At 38.9% G+C, this 21,571-nt stretch overlaps 2 long non-coding RNA genes and 1 pseudogene across 2 annotated transcripts in view; 1 reads left to right on the top strand and 2 right to left on the bottom strand.

Annotated features, from left to right (window-relative positions):
* Nucleotides 1-9,572, bottom strand: part of LOC137637280 (uncharacterized) — a 70,143-nt gene extending 60,571 nt beyond the window's left edge. The window contains exon 1 of the long non-coding RNA XR_011043518.1: nucleotides 9,392-9,572. This is a non-coding gene — a long non-coding RNA (uncharacterized lncRNA). The remainder of the gene's footprint in view (nucleotides 1-9,391) is intronic.
* On the top strand, nucleotides 309-16,370 carry LOC137637279 (uncharacterized). The gene is made up of 4 exons (XR_011043516.1): nucleotides 309-405; nucleotides 7,905-8,000; nucleotides 12,029-12,146; nucleotides 16,251-16,370. It is a non-coding gene; the product is annotated as an uncharacterized lncRNA (long non-coding RNA).
* Nucleotides 16,371-16,577: 207 nt separating this feature from the next.
* Nucleotides 16,578-21,571, bottom strand: part of LOC137637282 (tRNA (uracil-5-)-methyltransferase homolog A-like) — a 49,779-nt pseudogene continuing 44,785 nt past the window's right edge.

The raw sequence follows: 21,571 nt of genomic DNA, 5'->3' as shown, positions 1-21,571 counted from the left end.
TATAAGAATGATAATTTAGAGTTATTTATGATATCGTAAATTGTCGTAGTAAACGTATTCTTAACCACAAACCTAAATGGTGTATCGTAGTTAGATTTTGGTTGAGTTCAGTAATTAAAATTGGATGTTTATCATCATTTAAAGAAAATTTTACAAATATAAACCTATGGTAATATTTAAAAAGTTCATAATTCAAGAGATTATAAAATGATTATTATAATTATTGCACAAATATGAAAATAATCTATAAATATCCACAAAATCGTAAAACGTCGTAGAAAACGTTTCCAGAAAACGTAAACAAAACTGTCAGCCTTCGACAATAACAATAACGTTGAGCGAGAACTGCGAGAAGTGATTTAAACTTTTTCAGTGCAAAAAGAAAGAAAGAAAAAATACATATTGGTAAAGTTTTTAAAAGTTTTCTGTGTGTATTTATTGGTATTTTGGACTTTTCTGAGGAGAATATTTGTTGGGAAATCCATATAATTAGTTAAGATGGACAGTGGCCCTTCAAATAAAGCTCTGTCGGTTGATTAATGTGAAATGCTGAAGGTGTTCTGATCGTATTTACTGGTAATTTGAATGTTTCTGATGAGAATTTGTGGAAATTTTTATTTTCCAAAAGCTGTGATTTTTTAAAAACCAAAATTTTAAAAGGGAATTGGTTAGTTTGTAGCAGGGCGGATACATTTTATATATTTAATAGATAGGATATGGTAAGTTAGGTTATCACAATCTATTTTAATAGATGTAATTAGTTTACTGTAATACAATAGTTAAACTGATTTTTTACTAACAATTTAATAGTGCACTACCCTACGAAAATGAATTTGAGCCACATTACCTAGTCCCGTGTTGAAGAATAATGGAGCCCTTGTATATAGACGGCCAAGGCCTCCTGAGCTCACAGAAATTGGGAATTTTCTTTCCATTTCCAGTCGTTCGTGGCCATGTCCATCATACTACAAAACCTCGTACGCAAGAACACTGCCTATCTCAAGGGTCCCCACTTATCCTAACCTAGAAGACATATTTTTAGGTTACCCTGTGTTTGCCTCCTAACCGGTTACACTCATGGCAATGTAACCACGAATCATATTCTGTAAAAGAAATCGATTTTACAAGTAATAAGAAAATTTACGCCTGTCCCAACGAACTACATTCAACCCGCATTGTCATTTTATTTTCTTTTTTTTCTATTGGGGGGCGGTCGGTGAATGAGATGGACTGGTGCGTGTTCTGCGGTTCATCATATGCAAAGCAAGGAAGTATGACAAAAACATCTAGATAATTTGGATATTTATAAAATATCATGGTTTTTTAGCAATATTTCTTTGGCTTGAACTATTATAACAGCGCCATGAACAGTATATTGGGAGGAGGGTGATGGAAATAGAGGTACGAGGGAACGAGAAGGAGAGGGAGACCAAAGCGAAGGTGAATGGACTGTATCAAGGATGACCTTCGATCAAAGGGATTAACCGGTGATGAAGTGTGGGACAGAGGTAGATGGAGAAAGCTGGTCAGAAACATCGACCCCACATAAAAGTGGGAAAAGATGCAGACAAAGAAGAAGAAGAATTCCCTTTGTTGGCTGAAGTTCATAACCTCACCAGCTTTAGATTGTTCAATTTGTAAAAGGAATCTCTTGTATCACGTCGAACTTGGTAACTCTCGGAGTTCAACGTTGCCATTTTGACGTCTCGGCGGCCAAGAAGTTAGAACGGGCATCTCCACACTAAGTTTGATGCTCCCATTACCCTGTTTGAATTTTAAAATGTTTGGATTCTGATTGAATAAAAAAAGTCCTCTGGCAATTTCCCAGGTTAAGCGGGGACTGATTGGATTGTTTCAAATTACTGCGCCTGTCGATTGGTTCAGTGTTTTGCCGCTATAGTGCTGATGAATTGATCAAAACATTACGTATAGTGAATCCTTACCTACTGGTTACGCTGCATCCCCCTAGCAAGCCCCCCCCCCCCCCCCACACCTCTGTGTTCTTAGCATAACCTAAGACAACTCGCAACCCTGTGTTTACTTCTCGTCTGGCTTCCCAGCGGAAACTTCAGACTTTCAGAGGTATATACTAGTGTAAGTTGTCTTTATAATTTGTAAAGAGCTTTTTTTCAACGATTAACAATCGAAACCGTTCAAAATGCCTAGAAGCACGCCACTAACACCCCAACCTCTGTGTTCTTAGTTTACCCTAAGACAACTCGCAACCCTGTGTTTACTTCTCGTCTGTTTTCCCAGCGGAAACTTGAGATTTTTAGAGGTATATGATAGTGTAAGTTGTCTTGATAATTTGTAAAGTGCTTTTTTACATCGATTAACATAATCGAAACCGTTCAAAATGCCTTGGAGCATGCCACTAACACTTCCTATTTACTCCAGTAGGGAAATGGTCACTTGTTTGGGATGTTAAAAATACCATTAAATGAATCTTATCTAAACAAGTATTTAAATAGAACAGTTACAAATAAGTCAGTGTCAGATACAGAGCTAGCATCAGTAGATGTGCAGGTAAGATTGGCCGAGAAAAGTCACTCGACAGTTAAAACCCCTCTGATTTGCTGTGAAAAATATCGTCCTGACTAATAATAAAGTAAATGGAGAAATCGAAGTTGGGACAACAGCACCACCTGTTACGAACTCGGGTTAAGATCAAGTTGGAACTCATTCAAATTTAATTCAGAGTGGTAAGAGGTCACGGAAGCTTCAAGTATCTAGGTGACCATTATCCGCCACTTATGCCTTGTTCCAGTCTCTTAATATTGTACTAGAGTACAGTATAGTAAACCTGGCATACTTATGGTACCTTTGGCATTTTTGTAAGTACAATTGTTTTAAAGGTTTTGAAGGCTGCTCAGTTATGGCAGAGGCAAGGGGCACTGACATTTGCCCCTATCAAGCAGGACAATGCCCTAGAGACTGACATATGCTCAGTGCCCAAGCCTCCTCTCCATCCAAGCTAGGACCAAGGAGGGCCAGGCAATGGCTGCTGATGACTCAGCAGATGGACCTATAGATTCCCTCAAACCCCCTTCCTAAGCTCACAAGGATGGTAAGGAATTAAGGAGTTTGAGCAAAACTCGAACCCCAGTCTGGCAATCACCAGACAAGGACGCTCTCACCAGGCCATCACAACCCTAGGCTCCCCTTTTTTTTTTTTTTTTTTTGTGAGTTTAGACTAGGTGAAGGTTGTTTGTAAGTCTAGCATAGGCTAGGTCATTATTGGTTTGAGATCTACCAGGAGTTGCCTCGACACAGAATTTACGCTCTACTGTAGTAAAAAAAAATCAAGGTGAAATGCACATGGTTGCAATTTAATGTAAGCTGCACTTCTAGTCTAGTATATGAAGGCAAACAATTGAACAACTTGTTAATGTTTACCATCGTCCCGCTGTATTTAGCCGTACTGTCCTCGACTTTAAAGTGTTGAGGTTACTTTAGCCAGAGTAAAGTTGATGCTTTGTATGCAATGCTCAGAGCCATTCACGTAACCATGATCAGAAAAGTTGTTCTACTTTAATGCCTTTTTTGAAAGCATAAGATCTGTTAAAAGAAGTCTATTGTAATGCAATGCTGTTTGTTCTTTTCCAAATACAAACCCTCGTCGTTTATACGGGTTACACTCTACAGCATTGCTGTTTAGCTACAACCAAAATTAAGGAAATCCTGTGGATCTGGTAACTTTGTATGGTTGTCCCCTTCCCACCCAAGCTGGGTAGGCGTGACGGACTCTGCGGCTAAATCCCCAGCTTCACTCTTGGCCGCTGCGACGAACTGACGTCTGCTCGGCTGCTGACCCCTCTTCTCTTTTTTCTTATCAGCTCATGTGATCACGAGTGCTTCTTAAGTATGTATGAAAACCTGCCATGGCCTTGAGGATCGTCCTTGTGGCTTCACGAGTTGGGTGGAGGTCGATCCCCATCCTACATGGCCTGCATGTCAAGGTAAGAAGTGTTCCGTGTCTCCCACTTGCGAAATCTGTAGGGAATGTTTGTCTTCCCAGTGGGGGAAATTCAGTAGCTGTCGTAAAGAGAAAGCTGAAAGGGATTGTTCATCTTCTCCTTTCTCCAAAGAGGGCAAGAGGCAGAAATCTCTCACGAGCCCTGAATTTTCCCTGTCCTACCTATCGTTATCAGAATTCCCAGAGGCACCGATAACAAAGGATGCGGGCATCTTCATCTTAGTGAGACGGCAAATGCTCTAAGTGATTAGGATCATTTGACCTTGTTAATTAACCAACCAGAGCAGGATTTATTAGAGGAACTGTTAATTTTTCCAAGAGTTTGTAAATCCTAACAGATCAATATCCCCACCGAGTATGCTAAGCTCAGGGGAACAGATTTCTCTTCCATGATGCAAAATTCACCTATTAATGTAGATCAATTAATAAATAATAAAAAGCCAACATTGTCCTCGCACCGTTCTGCGAATGGACAACAGGTATCACCAACTCCTTTAACTTTCAAAGTTATATTATTCCTCAGTTAGATCCCATAGTGAGTCGGGGCTACAAGTAACATTCGAAGACTCAAATGGTAAGTTTTTCTCCATAAAGGAAGCTATTAAAGTTTCACCTGGAAAAGCATCAGCACTTCCAGACTCCTCGCAAGGGGTTAAAGTGTAAAAATATCAGAAAGATTGGTCATATGCTCCTAGTGCTGATGCAAGTTTTTCCATGTGTCCGGAGATACACAAATGACCTGTGCGTCCCTCCGGTCGTAGGAGTCGAGGACGTCAAGGGACCCGTTAGGGACGGTAGATCCCTCGACTTAACACCTATAGGGGAATGCTGCACCCCCTGCAACATTACTGGACGAGGTAGCAGTTCTTCGGGGGAGATCCTAGGGCTATAGAATTTCTTCGCTCGGTATCAAATCCTGTTCACAAGCTTGTTGACCTACATAAACCCATACTCCAACTCCGACGACCCCATCGTTGTATTTGACAGGATCCCCAAAAGATCTGCTCTTGGAGAAAGAAATTTCATTGATGCTGGAGAATGAAGCAATAGAGGAAGTCTTACACAAGTCCCCGGGTTTCTTCTGCAACCTCTTCCTAGTGGAGAAGTTGTCGTGAGGTTGAAAACCTGTTGTAGATCTTTCCTGCTTGAAGCAGTTTGTTCTTTAAACTCGGTTTGAGATGGAGACCTGCTGCACAGTGGCGCAGGCCATGCAAGATCAAGGAAGTACCTGCATTTCATTTTCAGAGATAGAACTTAAGAGTTCAAGGTGCTATATGTCAGCCTGTCAACAGCCCCACAGACGTTCACTCTCCTGTTCACCCTAAGTCTCCTCATGGGCTCTCGCGACGGGAATAATGCTCTTGCGGTACTTAGACAACTGGCCACTACTGGCAGTCAAGATCTCGTCTTATCCACCAATTAGATTCTTCTCGAATTTTTCCGCGACCTGGGTATCCGGCTGTATTACGAGAAATTGAGACTTGACCCACAATGTCGTCTATGGTACTTGGGCATGAACATGGATACGGTCCAAGCCAGAGTATTTCCATCTTCAGACAGATCGCAACACCTTTTCTCCAGGAGTTCCTTCCAGCTCACTTCTAGCAGAAGCTTGTGGGTCCCCTTTCATGCATACAGAAACTGGTACCCTTCGCTCGGTACAGTGGCCACTAATGGTCGCAGACCTCAGACTCACTATCGGCCCTTTGGAAGATCCCACGAGACAGGAGAACAGATTTCTCGGGGTGTTTAGAGGAGGGGGATCTGATAGCACCTTTACTGATTCCAACTCTATTGTAGACTTCTGAATCATTTCAGATGCTTCTCGAAAAGAAGGAACAAATCTCATGACTATGGTCACAGGAAGACAAGTCGTTCCACGTAAATTGTCTGGATCTCAAAGCAGTGCATCTCGTGTTACTCTGCTTTACAGAAGCGATCGAAAGTCACTCGGTAGTGTTGATGAACGACAACACAACCGTAGTGACTTTTGTCAACAAGCTGGGGGCTCGGTATGCCAGATCCTCTGTCAGTTGGCAGTAGGGATGCAACACTAGCACATGTAAATACCATTCATCTCTCAGGTCAATTCATCCCATGGTAAAAGAATTTGATAGACAATATGAGCCGACTAGTTGTCGATACTGTAATTGGTTCAGAATTGTCTGTGGATTATCTAGTGGCGAAGAGTCTGGTGAATACAGTATGCGAGCTTCCCTGACCGTAGACATGTTCGCCGCATATCTGAACAACAATCTACCAGTATATTCTTCTCCAGTCCTGGATGCAGAGCAGCAGTAACGGAAGACAGTTTTCCAACACTCTTAGGACAGGATGGCGTCTATGCATTTCCCGTTCTGTCTGATCCGTCAGGTCTTGAACAAGATCAGGTTGTCACAAAACCGAAGAGTAACGCTAATCGCGCCAAGGTGGCCACAAGTGGATTGGTACCTGGACTATTCTAGATCTTCACACAGAAGTTCCAAGAGAACGTCCAGATTGGTCAAACCTTTTATGTCAACCTCATGTGAAAGTTTTACGAAACGGCTCACTGCCCGTCTCTTCACGGCTGAGGGTTATCCAACACCACCTCCGAAAGAAAGGTTTTTCGAGACTGACTACGGAGCACTTCAGGATACCTCCGCAAGTCCTCCGCAGCGATCTATCAGGCAAAGTGGTCACTTTTCTGTGATTGGTGTCATAGATGCGGAGGGAGAAACTAATGTCAGTCACAGCAGTAAAGGCTATCGCTCAGCCTCGAGCCAGGTCTTCAGACTGAAGGGAATTGATCTCTTCTCCTTGTGGGAACTCTCGGCTTTATTCAGAAGATTTGAGCAATCTTGCCCACCTCGGGAACTTGAACTCCCGTCCGGGAGTGTGTTGAAGGCTTTAAAGTCCTAAAGTTGGTACCCGACGAACCGCTATGCAAAGCAACAGACAGGGACCTAACATTGAAGATAAGTGGTTCTCTTAGCTCTTTCATCATCAAAGAGAATGAGTGAACTACACAGTCTCTCTCACTTGGTGTCACAATCTGGGTGTTTAAAAGATTTGTCTTTTTGTCTTTTTTACTTTTGTGCCGAACCAAGACCCAAAATCCATCATTGACTGATGAGAGAGTTGTCTCCCTTATGATTTCAGCAATCAGCGAGGTAACTGATGATCATGACAGTCTTACTTTGTCCTGTAAGGGCAGTCCATCTTTATCTAAAGAGGCCCTCACCCTTTCGCCCTCTCGTCCCTAACTTGTTTGTAAGCACAGGTCGAAACAAGAAGGGAGTAACCGAGAACACCATCTCTTTCTGCTTACGAGAGGCTATCATGAGAGCATACAAATCTTTGGAAAATGTGTCGACTGGGGTCCCTCCCAAGGCTCACGACATTCGTAGTATTGCCGCAACTTTAGCATTCCACAAGAACCACTCACAGGGGCATAATGTTTGGTTCTCTAAAGACAGATTATCTTCACAGCTCCAGTAATTAAAAGGTACCCATAGATCTTTGAACGCATTTTCCTTGTCACATCGACAGTTATTTTCAGCATTATTGTGGCATGAGAATGCAGTAGAATGAAAGGGGCTTCCTTCCTCTCTTCAGAACCTTCCTTCCTCTCTTCAGAACCTTCCTTCCTAGGGAATACCTACATTGATAGCCACTTATACACGTAAGAAAATGTCTGTGACATTACATATATGTGATATATTTCAAATGAAGAAATTGTTCTTACACAAATCTCCAACTTGTGTTATGGCTTTGACAATTACTAAATTTTTTGAGGCTGACGTCATGACCATATTTGCATGTTGCAAAAAAAAACTTTTGTATACTCCTGTTATACAGGACCAGATAAGCAGCCCATAAAGTAAAGTATTTGATGTTTTTTGACACAGAAAATACAAATTTTTATATATTTGAAATTCTTTTCCAGGAATGCCACTGTGGCAGGCGAAGTGAAGTATTTTTCCGGCGTACATTTAAGACACGCCGCTTTGGAACAGAATAAAAGATGCCTTCGGGCCTACCTGTTAGTATGGGATATATTTCCGTGAATAGAATTGATGCTCATACAATGTACATTACTGTAGTTTCTGCATTATTTTATGAAATAAGAGTTGTTCCTACGCGGCGGTGTCATTCGAAAACTAACACTCGGGCCGAAGGTGTTGGATCTTTTTCAGGTAGCTCCACAGCGCCCTCATGGGACAAGAGATCGTCTCCTCTCGCCGTTATTTAAAGGACTCGGGTTTGTGTGGCTAGGAAAAATATAAATTTGAAAGTTTGTGATATTTGGAGTTGGTAAGAGTTCATTCTACACAATTGGCCAAGCAAAAGGGCGGATACTCACAAAGATAAATAGTGACACACTGGGGGGGGGGAGCAGAGCTGTAAAAATCCCATCTCCTAACAGGAAGGTGTTTCGGTACAAGAGGTCACGCTCTTGCTAGTAGTGCTAGGTCTCACGCTGTGGCGGGATGTGGTAAAGACAAACCCCACACCCTGGAATCTTACAGACAAAAGTCTCTGCAGCACTAACTTTTCTCCTTACATTATCACAAACCAGACTCTTGGACTGAAGGGAAATTAAATCTAACCTTAAAACTTGGTTGAGGGTACATTCGAGCACACTATTCTGTCTTGTTTCTCTACCTCTTGTTATTTTCAAGTTTTTATATGAAAGGTTTATTTTAATGTTATTGTTCTTAAACTTCTCTTGTAGTTTTTCTTTATTTCCTTTCCTCATTGAGCTATTTTCCCTGTTGGAGCCCTTGGGCTTATAGCATTCCTGCTTTTTCAACTAGGGTTGTAGCTTAGCCAGTAATAATTAATAATAATAATAAAAAATCAATATTAAAAAGAAACTCCAACAATCACACTTATTGCTATAATACATATAACTAAATCAATTAGATAAAGCAACAATATTCAAACGAACCAAAAAAACATTAACAAAACTTAAAACTAAAACAATAACCGCAAACAAATAATATATAAGTATGTATATGTACTTTATATACTGTATATAGTAATACAGATACTGTTGTTCAGACGCACTAAGCCGAACTGTCTTTAACGGCACAGCCACAACTCTATGGCAAAACACAACACTGATGGAAAATCTGCCACAATTGCTTCAGTTAATCGGTAATAATCATTATTGTCATCATCATCCATTCAGGAGAAATTATTTATACAAGCCAGGTCATCAAAGGTTATACAATCCTCAAGAACAGTCTAATAAATGTCACTTATGATAATCCTGGCCAGCAATAATTTGTCCAAATTCAAAATGCAAAGAAAAAACATGTATGGACATTCCTAGCCATCTAAACTTATCTTACTAAAATCAAAGATGAATAATAAACTTTCTATCATTCACAATCACCCCAAAAGCAAGGTAAACATTACTGTACTTACTGATATAATAGATAAACTCTTCCAAAGCTGGTAGAAAAAAGGATGAATCCAGTATTTGAACACACAACTGCCTCTGGCAGCAGTCAGTCAAAAAACACCTTTACCCAGGACATTCACTACTGGTCTAAACTAGCTACAAGAAAGTAAACAAACAACCTTAATTATACCAGCAGTCTTTCTCACTACAAACAGTCGTTACACTAATTACCTCTCTCTCTCTCTCTCTCTCTCTCTCAATTGGAAAAAAATACATAAAAAGTTGATCCTCCACATACCTCACCCCTTTACTTTGCCAAATCCTTCTCACACAAACACCTTATTTTTTCCTTACCCAATCATAGTCAGGAATGGGACCTTTGCTTTGAGTAACTGGGCCTTCATATATTGTCTCTTTCACTTTTTCCATATCACTATCATTCGTTGCATTATTATGGTTCTCATCTATACTTCTATCATCTAGTTACTCTAGTACATCATGCACTATCCCGTCTACCTCATTCTCGTGCACTAATCAATGCTTGTAAAGTACGCTTAATTGAAAAACCTAATAACTCCAGAAACCTTCTTGGTTGATTTTAAAATAGCTATGATTAATAGTCTGTGCACAGTTTTTCCTCAAACTTAAGTAAAGTGTTGCTTTTTTCACTCGAGTTAAAACATCTACAGAAAGATACAAATTCACAGGTTTCAGCTGCGGTACCAAAATGATAAAATAGAGTTTTCTGTCAAGATGAAAATGGTTGCTGCCATTCAAAGGCTTAAAGGCCGTTCGTGAATGGCAGAGGCGAGGGACAGTAACATTGCCCTATCAAGCAGGACAATGCCCTAGAGACTGACCATATATATATATATGATCAGCGCCCAAGCCCCTTCTCCATCCTAGCTAGGACCAAAGAGGGCTAGGCAATGGCTGCTGATGACTCGGCAGATAGACCTATAGGCTCCCCCAAATTCCCCATCCTTACCTTACAAGGATGGTGAGGTTTCAGCGACCAAAGAAACTAACGAGTTTGAGCGGGACTTGAACCCCAGTCTGGCGTTCACCGGTCAGGAACGTTACCACATCGGCCACCACAATTGCTTTTGTTCTATCTCATGATGTTGAAAAGGCTTTTATTATTATTATTACAAGCTAGGCTATAATCGTAGCTTTCCTTTGGGGTGGTTACCCTCGAGGGAATAATTATTCTACACTCGATAGTTAGATGCTCCTACCAATATGTGTAACAGCAGTTCTAGCTTTGCCCAAATCAATCTTCTGTTAAAGGACTGAGGTTTGTATAGTTAGGAAAATTAAAAATTACTTTATATTTATGATATTTTCACTTCCCATTGAGGTCAAACTTGGACTCCCAAATGGTAGACGATGTTGCGAGATTGCTACCAAATGGTCCACAAAAGTAACAAAAGATGTGTTTGGTGTCGATGCGAAGTGGAAACTTATGTCCGTTATTATAAAGGGGAGAAATTAGTAAATATCTTCATTAATTGTTGTAAGGAAACATTTCTTACCCTTTTATTTTATTCTTTTATCAAAAAGGTAAAAGGGTGAATTTGTTTTTGTATCTGATATAGAAAATTTCCAGCTTGTAGTAATGAGTCAATATGAGTTTTTTTAACATGATTCAAGACAGTATGAAAAGTTCAGTACTGTAGTCCCTAACTTCCAAGGAGTTTTAGATGTCTGGTTTTCTGCTCAGCGCTTTCAGTGCACCTCATTTTGAGTGCTATAGGCATTACCTAATGGTCTTTGAAGTGTCCTTGCAACCCCCCCAGACTGGACCTCCTTTTTAGCCTTCTAACTCAAGTCTATCGTCGCTTCCTTTCTACCGTCGAATCTCTTCCATGTTCAACAGTTTCAACTCGGCAATCAGGGGCTTTACTTGCCCCCAATGCCAAGCCATATTATGGGGTCTTATGACTGACCGGACAGTACTACATTGGATTCTTTTCTCTGGTTACGGTTCATTTTCCCTTTTCCTACACATGCGCACTGAATAGTCTGGTCTATTCTTTACAGATTCTCCCATCCTCATACGCCTGACAACACTAAGATTACCAAACAATTCTTCACCGAAGGGGTTAACTACTGCACTGTAATTGTTCAGTGGCCACTTTCCTCTTGGGAAGGGTAGAAGAGAGACTTTAGGTATGGTAAGCAGCTCTTCTAGGAGAAGGACACTCCAAAATCAAACCATTGTTCTCTAGTCTTGGGTAGTGCCATTTTCTCTGTACCCTTCTATATAATTTCTCTTCCTCTTCTTTTGTTAAAGTTTTTTATAGTTTATATAGGAGATATTTATTTTCATGTTACTCTTCTTAAAATATTTTATTTTCCTTTTTTCCTTTCCTCACTGAGCTATTTTCCCTGTTACGATAACTGTATTTTGAATATGTTAAGTGATGATTTTGTTCCAAATTCAGAAGATGCCAGTGTCGTCCGTAAAAATTGCAACGTGTAGTGTATGAAAAAATCATAGAATTGATCACAGTATTTGACGGTTTACTATACATAGTTGCAGTATTTGACTTTACTTAAGTGGTCGTAGTATTTACCCGTATGAATATTTGCCTGTATTTAAATGGTTGTAATATTTGACTGTTTAAAATTTACAATAATGTTGAAATTCCTTCCAGATTCAGTGGTTCAATAAATACAACAAAAATCTGGCGAATTACATGAGGTCCCTCGGAGAAGGTTTGCGGGTTGGATCTCACCCAAGACATAAAGCCTCCCAAAAATTTATACATTGAGGTAACCACGGTATTTTCTTCCTTATATATTCATGCATTTGAAGTACTGTAATGTAGTATGCTATAAATAACTTTGCATTTAACCCTTCTACCCCAATGGACGTACTGGTACGTTTCACAAAACTCATCCATTAACCCCCATGGATGTACCGGTACATCCTTGCAAAAAACTGCTATTTGCATTTCTTTTTGCATATTTTTGGTAATTTTATGAGAAACTCCAGGCATTTTCCAAAATAATAAGACCAACCTGACCTCTCTATGACAAAAATTAAGGCTGTCAGCGCAATAAAAAAAAAAATATATTTCAAAACGTTTGAAAAAAAAAAAACGGTTGGGGGTTAAGGGTTGGAAAGTTCCAAATAGCTTGGGGGTAAAAAGGTTAAAATCATGATAATGATTTTCAGTTTTTTCAGATGTTCAAACTTACAGCAAATGTTTTTTTTTTTTTTTTTATGTTGAACAGGTTGATAAAGTCTCTCTTCATGGTTTACATGACAGATTTATTTTAATGTCACCAATCTTTAGATATTTCATATTCATTATTTCTCTTACAGTTTGTTCATTTCCTTTCCCTGTTAGGTTTTTTTTCCCTGTTGGAGCCCTTGGGCTTATACCATCCTGCTTTTCCAACTAGGGTTGTAGCTTAGCTAGTAATAATTAATTTTAGGTTAAGGCAGAATTATAGTGTGTTTACTTCTGGGTTAGACATGAAATATATTCCTCTCATTTTCAATTCTGGACTTTCTTCCTTATGTCAATTCTATTTTTTCTACACAAATACAAACTATATTTGTTTTTATATGAATGCAAACTTTCATTCTTTAATAGAAGTATTCAACGAAGCTGGAACTTGCATGTTAAAATGTATAGTGAGGTGGTGGTAGCATGGCTGTGAGTACCGACAAGTAACTACCGACATAAATCTCTATCTCTAACCTTGGCTGTTATGATTGTTCTGATTTTTTTTATCAGAAGCGTTTGCCGTTTGCTTATGGTGGAAACCCCACATACCGACATTTGGGTCTGCCCTGGTAAACCTGCTGGCCTGCTGTTGGCTCCCATCTCTTTTGTCCTTTTTTGCAAGGGGCACGATTGCTTGCAGTAATCACCCTGTGATGAGTGTAGGTCATAGCCTCCTTTTATAGTGGTTTGATTACGGTTGTAGGAAAAAGAAATCTTAAAGAGAGATTGTCTTCAGAGGCAAATTTGCACAAGCTGTTGCCAAAGAAGCTTTTTAGCTGCTCTCCCCTCCGGCACTCAGACTGGTGCACTTTTTTTATAACCTAACCTAACCGTAGATCCAAGCCCTCCAGAAGAAAACCGAGGAAGGTAGGAGACCTCGATTTGCCCCCAAACCAGGTTCCTAAAGTAAGAGCATCCACTCCTCTCAGTGAAGGTAATATCCTTCTACTTCCTCGTCAATGTTCTCCATCGTTTGTGAGGACGACACTTGCAGAGCTCGGACCACCTGTCCTTTATTCGAGACGGCCTTGGCTCAGTCCTCTTCAACTAACGTCGTAGTGCCCTTACGGGACAGAAGAAAATCATCCTGATCTCTGGTCACTTCTTTTAAGGAGATGTGTGCCATCATCATTCCTCTTCTAGTGTGAAGGATGAGCTCGCTAGTTGGCCAAAATTCTACAATCACTCTGCTGGTCGTCATTGTTGATGTATTTTCTCTTGAGCTATTAGAAGAAGGTGGTGGGCAAGGGGAGCTTCCCTCGTGACAACTGAGGGTGTATGTACTCATTCCTGCACGGGGCCGAATAATGGTCGGTGGTAAAGAAACGACAGAAGAGACCCGAAAATCTAATTCAGTAAGCAAAGAATCTAACAGTCGCCATGTCCTGCGCTCCTTCCGAAGCAGATGTCCTGGACGTTAGAGCATCTGCTAACACCTCCAACAGCTTTTCTGCTGATGGGTCACCATCAATGCCTAAGGAAGGCCAAAACTTCCAGTGGTCCAAGCTCAGCAATTGTCGGACCACTGCTTCGGAAGGAACACAGGACATGGCGACCGTTAGAGTCCTTGCTTACCGTATTAGATTTTCGGGTCTCTTCTGTCGTTTCTTCACCACCACCTGTCAGTGACGCAAGTCTTGAAGGCTAGATTATGTTAACAGCAGACTGCTTTTGGAAATATACTCGCAGGTCCCCGGACACTTTTATCTTTGGGCTGTTGGTAGCCACTCAACTGGTAGTGTAGCGAACCCTCACAGGACAAGAAGCATCTAGTCTAAGATAGCAGTTGCAACATAAGTCCTAATATCAAAGGTATAAATGTCTGCCCCTTTTTCCTCTTTTCTTTCTCGTCTCTCGGGGTGCAACGGTTGTGCCGTCATTTGCTGTATCATATGTCTGACGCAGGCAAGCCTCCCAACAGGGCAACTTTTCAATACATTTTGAGAGTAGAAGTATATTCCCTATCCTCCTTATGAAGGAGAGGATGAACAGCTTTATACAAACCCAATATATATTTTGGATAACATAATCCCTTTCTGTCAAGTATTGGCAAAACCGAGTCTATCACCCGAGATATCCTTTTCCCAGATTGTTTAAAGTTGTCCGTTGAAACCTTTTACAAGTTTAAGTGCTTTGACATCTTAGTATTTAAGCCATCTAGGTTAGTTATAGGAATTTCCTCCCTCTTTAGGAATATCATCTATTAAAAGACTAATGTTTGTATTTGCGTATGAACAAATCGCCAATTTCAAGTAATTTTTAATTTTCTTGACTATGCAAACACGAGTACAAGTGTTACTTCCCGCCTACACTTCTCCACTAGTCTTATGTCAAGGGCACAGTGGCTACTCAGACTATTAGGGCTTACCTGTTGTCTGTCAGAGATTACCACAATCTCGTTTTTAATTGAACGGGAAAACTTCCAGCTTCACCAAAACCATACTGTACTGCTATAAAGAACTCAGATTAATATAATTAGGAAATATACAAATGACTGGAAATTTAAGTTTTGGATACTCTTAAGAGTCTTTTTTTATATCAGATTATGATACTTACCAGAGGTCCAATTCCCAAAAGCGCCCCCTGTGTGGAAAGTCTGAAATTATATGAATGCTATATGTTTTGCATTTGAAGTAGTTGTCTGAATCCACTTCAGTGATTACTACTTTTGTTTGGGTAATACTGTCATATAATCTATCAGTACTTATCAATTTATTCACATTGAACTGAAGCATAAGACTGTGACAGTATTACTATCTTAAGGGCACAGTTTTTGCAAATATATACAGTGACATCCCAGTTTTTCTCAGCATACTCTTAATAAAAATACCCAATATCTAACTTGTAAATTCTATAGTATAGGATATTATACAGCTTCTTACCTAATGGTATTCAAATATTTGGTAGTTCATTTAAGCTTAGAATGCTAAAGCAGGTTTTATATTTATAGTCCCTAATCTGGTTTAAAGGTTTTGTAGCTCTAACTACTGATGCTCTAGTTATAGTCGATTCTTTTTAGTGAGGCAGATTTGCACCGACTCGCAGTGGTGCCCTTTTAGCTCGGAAAAGTTTCCTGATTGTTGATTGGTTGGACAAGATAATTCCAACCAATCAGAAAGCAGGGAAATTTTCCGAGCTGAAAGGGCACCACTGCGAGTTGGTGCAAATACGGCGCATTAAAAAAAATTGAGTATAGTTCCCAGGTATAATTTTCAAATGTATGAATGAATTTCCTATTGGAAATTCAGTATTGTACCGAGATTGTATTGACAAGGGCAAAATGCTTATGTCTTTAGGTTCAACTGGGCGGAGTTTCTTGGGTTCGAGTTCTCTTGCTTGAGGGTACATTCTTCTATCATATTTCTGTTATTTTTTTCAAGTTTTAATAGTTTATATATAAAAGATCTAATTTAATGTTGTTACAGTTTTCAAGATATTTGGATCGTTCATTACTATTCTTGTAGTTTATTTCCTCGTTTCCTTTCCTCACTGGGCAATTTTCTCCCTGTTGTATTCCTTGGGCTTATAGCATCCTGCTTTTCCAACTAGGGCTGTAGATTAGCCAGTAATAATAATAATATTGTAATGCACGACTTGCCTACTTGGAAAACACACTTTCACTCATATTGTTTCTCCTCAGGTCTGATGCCTTCAGGATTACGGTGAGTTTGCAATCGAAGAAGGCGACACGGTCATCTTACAGAAGAATATGACCCACTACCTACTAATGGCTCACTGTCAATAGATGTTTTAGAATATTTGATGGGTCTTGATCTTTTACTTTTATTAGTTTTAAACAATTCTATAGTTCATAGTGAACTTAAACCATGGTCTTTCTTGTCATAATTAAAATAAGGCAACTTTGTAATAAAACGTTAAACCTGAGAATATTATTTTACTGGAATAATTTCTTACATTAGATACTATTTTATATTTATTCACTTAATAAAGTAAAAGTAATGACTAAACGTAAGTGACGATGAGTTCATAAAATTATCTTCGTGCTCACGAAAGCAAATGATGGAACATTTACCGATGATAATACAATCTAAGTATTATTTTGTTTATCTTTCTCAAAGATACTGTTTCTATCATCTTTAAACTGTTCTATCAAAGGTAAACTATTATAAAATAAAAGCTAACCTAACTATTCACATGGGTAAAAGATCCCATTAAGAACAAGGCTGAAGCCTAAAGTTTAACGTAAAATTAAGCTGTAAATTTTATACATGGAATTCTTAAATCAAAATCGGTAACTTATGTAGTCTCTGCGGTACATTCCGAGTCCTGAGCTACGCTGCGAAGACATATCTTGGGTATCGTAGTCTTCTCTGCTAAGCCGATACGGGTCGGCAGGCGTCCTGCCGTAGGGGCCTGCCGGGGCCCTATAAGGATCCATCACTGTTACACCGTAAGGGCCCAAAGGTCTCTCCTGTACGCATCCATTGGGTCTCTGGCGTACGGATCTCTGTTGCCTTGCATCTGGTCATAGCCCGATCCGAGTCGTTCAAACACTGTTCGGTGCGTTGTTAAAGTATCTGTCGAAATTTTGCCCCTGCATTTGTGGCCTCCTGTCATCCATGGGATACTGGCCCATTAAGCTCCCAGATGCTTCCCCCATCATGGATCTCGCTCCGCCGCCGTAGGATCTCCCGGCCGCTTACTCCGACCCCTCGACGTACTGGTGACGCGGATTGACGTACGGCTGGTACATCTCCTTCCGGCGTTTTCCCGACACGCTCTGCCAGGTGCCATAACCTGTAACCTGCGATGCATCGGCTTCGTCGCCACTTCCTTCGTCCTCCTGTTTGGGTAAAATTGCATCATTATTCATTCTTAATTTCAAATAGTTAACAATTACACCTTCAGTGTAGAAGCTAAGTTTCTAGATATGATGACCAGCACTTGACAATAGTGAGAAGAAAACTACTCATGACTATGATAGCATAGATCACTAAATATAAATTAGATAATTGATGATATAAATATAAATTTTGCATTAAATGGGAATTTATATTTAGGTTATAAACTGCTAAATGAAACTGATAGACAATTACCTTATTAAATTTTCACTTAGAAATACCCTTACTTATGATTTTAATCAATAATGAAAGTTAAAAGAAAATAATCTCATGGTAGTATCCGCAAAACAATATGTTTCAAAACAATATGTTTCAACGACAGATTTTCATACAAACTCATAACCATAACCACATAAGGTTACTTGTCAAAATATATAAAGGGATTTTGACGAAGGAAAAATCTATTTCTGGGCTCGACCTGTGTCGCTCCGTGAAATGCACCTTAAAGCACCATTTCTAAGGCATAAAAATTGCTAAATATACCAGAGAAAAAAAGAATGCATGGAATGCCAGGAATTAACCCAGCTCGCTCACTCAATGAGTGTCGGTATAGATACTGGGGCGTGATAGAACAACGACCATCGGTCCCTCACCAGTTAGACCAACATTTATAGGTTCCTTTGCAGACTGAAAACTAGTGTGGTAAAGTTGAAAAATATAGATAGAAGCTGTGAACTCATGCATTTTGAAAACCTCATCTTGATAGAATAAACTCTTCATTGATGAAAAGCTAAATGAAAGAATAAAAATAGATAAGGAATATAATTATCTCTAAGTACAAAATTGTTGATGATTAACTCTTAAGAAACAGGCAAGGCAGATTGAAAAGGGTCACTATAGATGATTAACTAAAACAAAAGCATGAACAGGTAAGGCAGATTGAAAAGGGTCACTATAGATGATTAACTCTTCAAGCAAAAGTATGAACAGGTAAGTCAGATTGAAAAGGGTCACTATAGATGATTAACTCTTCAAGCAAAAGTATGAACAGGTAAGTCAGTTTGAAAAGGGTCACTATAGATGATTAACTCTTCAAGCTAAAGTATGAACAGGTAAGTCAGATTGAAAAGGATCGCTAAAGGGAAGCAAACAACAAGAATATTAAAAATTAAAAGTACCCAAGGTTCTGCTACACAAGCATCTGAAGGCTGGAGACAAAACAGTGGTACAGTATCTCAAAGATCGAAATGCTTTTGACGTGACAGAGGAAGGAAGAAAAGTGGATAAGAAACATCGTAGATACTGTAAACAAATAATAATGGCCAATCTTGTAGGAAAACTTGGGAGTATCTTAGAGAAAGGAGACGGGTGAAGTATCAGACCTGACTGAGTTCAGGAAGTAAGAGCATTGGTCAGAAGAATGGGTATGCAAGCTCCATATTATCATCAACATCTCTTTTTAACTCCATTAGAAGTATGTTGATGACATACATGCCGAGGGAATACTGCCTGCTGGCCATTATTGAAGATAAATTCAAAATAAATAGAAAAAAAATCAGAAATTTGCAAAAAATAAAAAATTCAGAAATTAGCATTTAAGGGAAAATGGACCTCATGGCAATATATGGCATCTAAGCCAAAACCAATGTCATGCAAGTGGTAGACACACCATCCACCCACACTTTCCAACTATAAAGAACCAAACAAGTATCAACACTGTTCGACAATTTATAATTATGTAATAACTTTGCTGTTTGATCACTTACCCCTTTAAAGTTATTTCAGGGTCGAGGTCGACCCCTGGGGGGGGGGGGGGGGTAAAAAAACGGGGAAGGAGGGAAGTTAGACGAAAATCAGTCCTAAAGCAGACAATGGCATGTAGACTAGTCACCCCTTGCAGGTCGATCACTTCCATATTCGAGACAGCTGATGATTTATGGGGAAAAAACAGGTTTTGAAAATGCTGTAGGGGTCGCATACCTTTCCAGGGTTAAAAAGAAGACTTTCATCTCCTCTTTAAAATGCTTCAACCTCAATGTGATATTTCTTAAAATTCACTAATATTGTTTGACTCTAAAAAAAACTTTAATCTCATTATGATATTCTTAAAATACATCATATTTGCCTCTTTTCAAATAAAATACTTCAATCTCTTTCAAAATACTTCAATCTCTTGGTAATAAGATTTCTTAAAATACACAAATATCGTTTAAAAAAAATACTTCAATCTCTTAATAATTTTTTTTAAACATTTCAACTTCCATTTTAACAAAATATTACAAAAATATAAACCTAATTTCAGGCATTGATTGATTAATGAGTTTTCTGTCATATTAAAGAAAATCAGTTCCTTTTTTTGACATTTATTTCCAAATGAGACCAAATCCCGGTCGGATATGAGGTTTTCAAAAACATATTCGACCTTTTCCCTTTATAATAATACATTAATATTCAGAATATCTGGCCTTTTCACTTCATAATAATAAATTAATATCCAGACCTTCCAAAGGAAGAATACTTACGATAAAAATACTTCAATCTCTCACGAGAATTTCCCGACGATTCAATTTCAATACTTTCGTATTGATAGATCACGATGAATTGATAATTGATTGATTGAAAGTTTTCTGGCATCCTGATACCTAAGGTCATTGGCACCCATAGCATTTATTATATATGAAAAATGAAAGAGAATTCAATTAAAACCATAAAAGTTACAATGTCATTATAAAAGTTTAAATAGTTTTCAGAAGACCTGCTGCTGAAGTACAGTGAACCCTCGCTACTTCGCGGTTCGACCATCGCGGATTCCCCACTTCGCGGATTTTTTTCATAACCCATATATATATATACATATTGGTAATAACAAAATCAACATACTGTACTGAATAATCAATATAATCGATGCAAAAACTAACCTATACACAGATGTGTACAGTAAATGCGTTTGTTTCTTCATTATGATCAGAGAAACTTAAACAAAACATTGGTTGCCATTTTTTATCGTGCTTTTTGGCGTGTTTAGGAAACGCATGATAGAAAATCGCCTTTAATATTTGTGCCTGTTTTAGTTTAGGGTACTGTAGTACATGCATTAAGTGTTCTGTACATTAAAGGGTAGTTTGTTAACAGTACTACGTACAAGGGAAGGTTTTAAAAGTCTGAATATACATGTTAAATAAATAGGTAAATATGGTGTCACTACTTCGCGGATTTTCACCTATCGCGGCCGGGTCTGGAACCTATCTACCGCGATAAACGAGGGTTCACTAATATAAAAATGCCGCTCACATAGTAGGACACATCACGTGCAAAAATCTTGGCAAGGATGAACCTACCATCCTCACCTCGAGCCTCAAACAGATATCTATACAAATACCGATGAATTGAAGTATGGCCAGACATTACCATGCCTTTAGTACAGAAATTAACTCTGACATGCAGTCAAAGTACATTGTTATAACAGTAATGCATTTAGCATGGTTATTAAACTCACAGGAAGACGGCATCGTCGTAATGAGCGACTGTCACCCATGCGAAAAATACTTCAATCTCTTTTTCATAATTCAAAAACAAAAGTACTACGTTCCAAAGGTCATGTGAAAAACGACCTTCGGCATTTCAATAAGAAAAAAATCAATGAAATTAAATGAAAATATCTGTGACATCAAATCCTTTTTACAGTTCCAAAAACTTCTGACCAAAAGATTAATAAACTTCTCGAGAACCAGTTCATTTCCTTTCTTCACTGGGTTATTTTCCTTGTAGGAGCCTTTGGGATTGTAGCATCTTGCTTTTCCAACTACGGTTGTAGCATAGCTAGTAATAATAATATTAACAACATCCAATAATAACCTTCTCGAGAACCTGTTCATTTCCTTTCTTCACTGGGCTATTTTCCTTGTTGGAGCCTTTGGGCTTGTAGCATCTTGCTTTTCCAACTACGGTTGTAGCATAGCTAGTAATAATAATATTAACAACATCCAATTTGACTTTGCAGTATTTAAGAACCCCTTGTTGTACAAAAAACATTCATATATAACTTCAAATACAACTATAAACGCTATCAAGATATCCAGAAGATTAATTTTCATCCTGAAGGTAATAAATTGTTACAGTCATTAAAAGCAACAATACCTAATCTGAATTACTATTATTA

Source organism: Palaemon carinicauda, unplaced genomic scaffold (assembly GCF_036898095.1).
Source record: "Palaemon carinicauda isolate YSFRI2023 unplaced genomic scaffold, ASM3689809v2 scaffold63, whole genome shotgun sequence".
In the NCBI taxonomy this organism is placed as follows: domain Eukaryota; kingdom Metazoa; phylum Arthropoda; class Malacostraca; order Decapoda; family Palaemonidae; genus Palaemon; species Palaemon carinicauda.
This window is presented reverse-complemented; position numbering and strand designations above follow the sequence as displayed.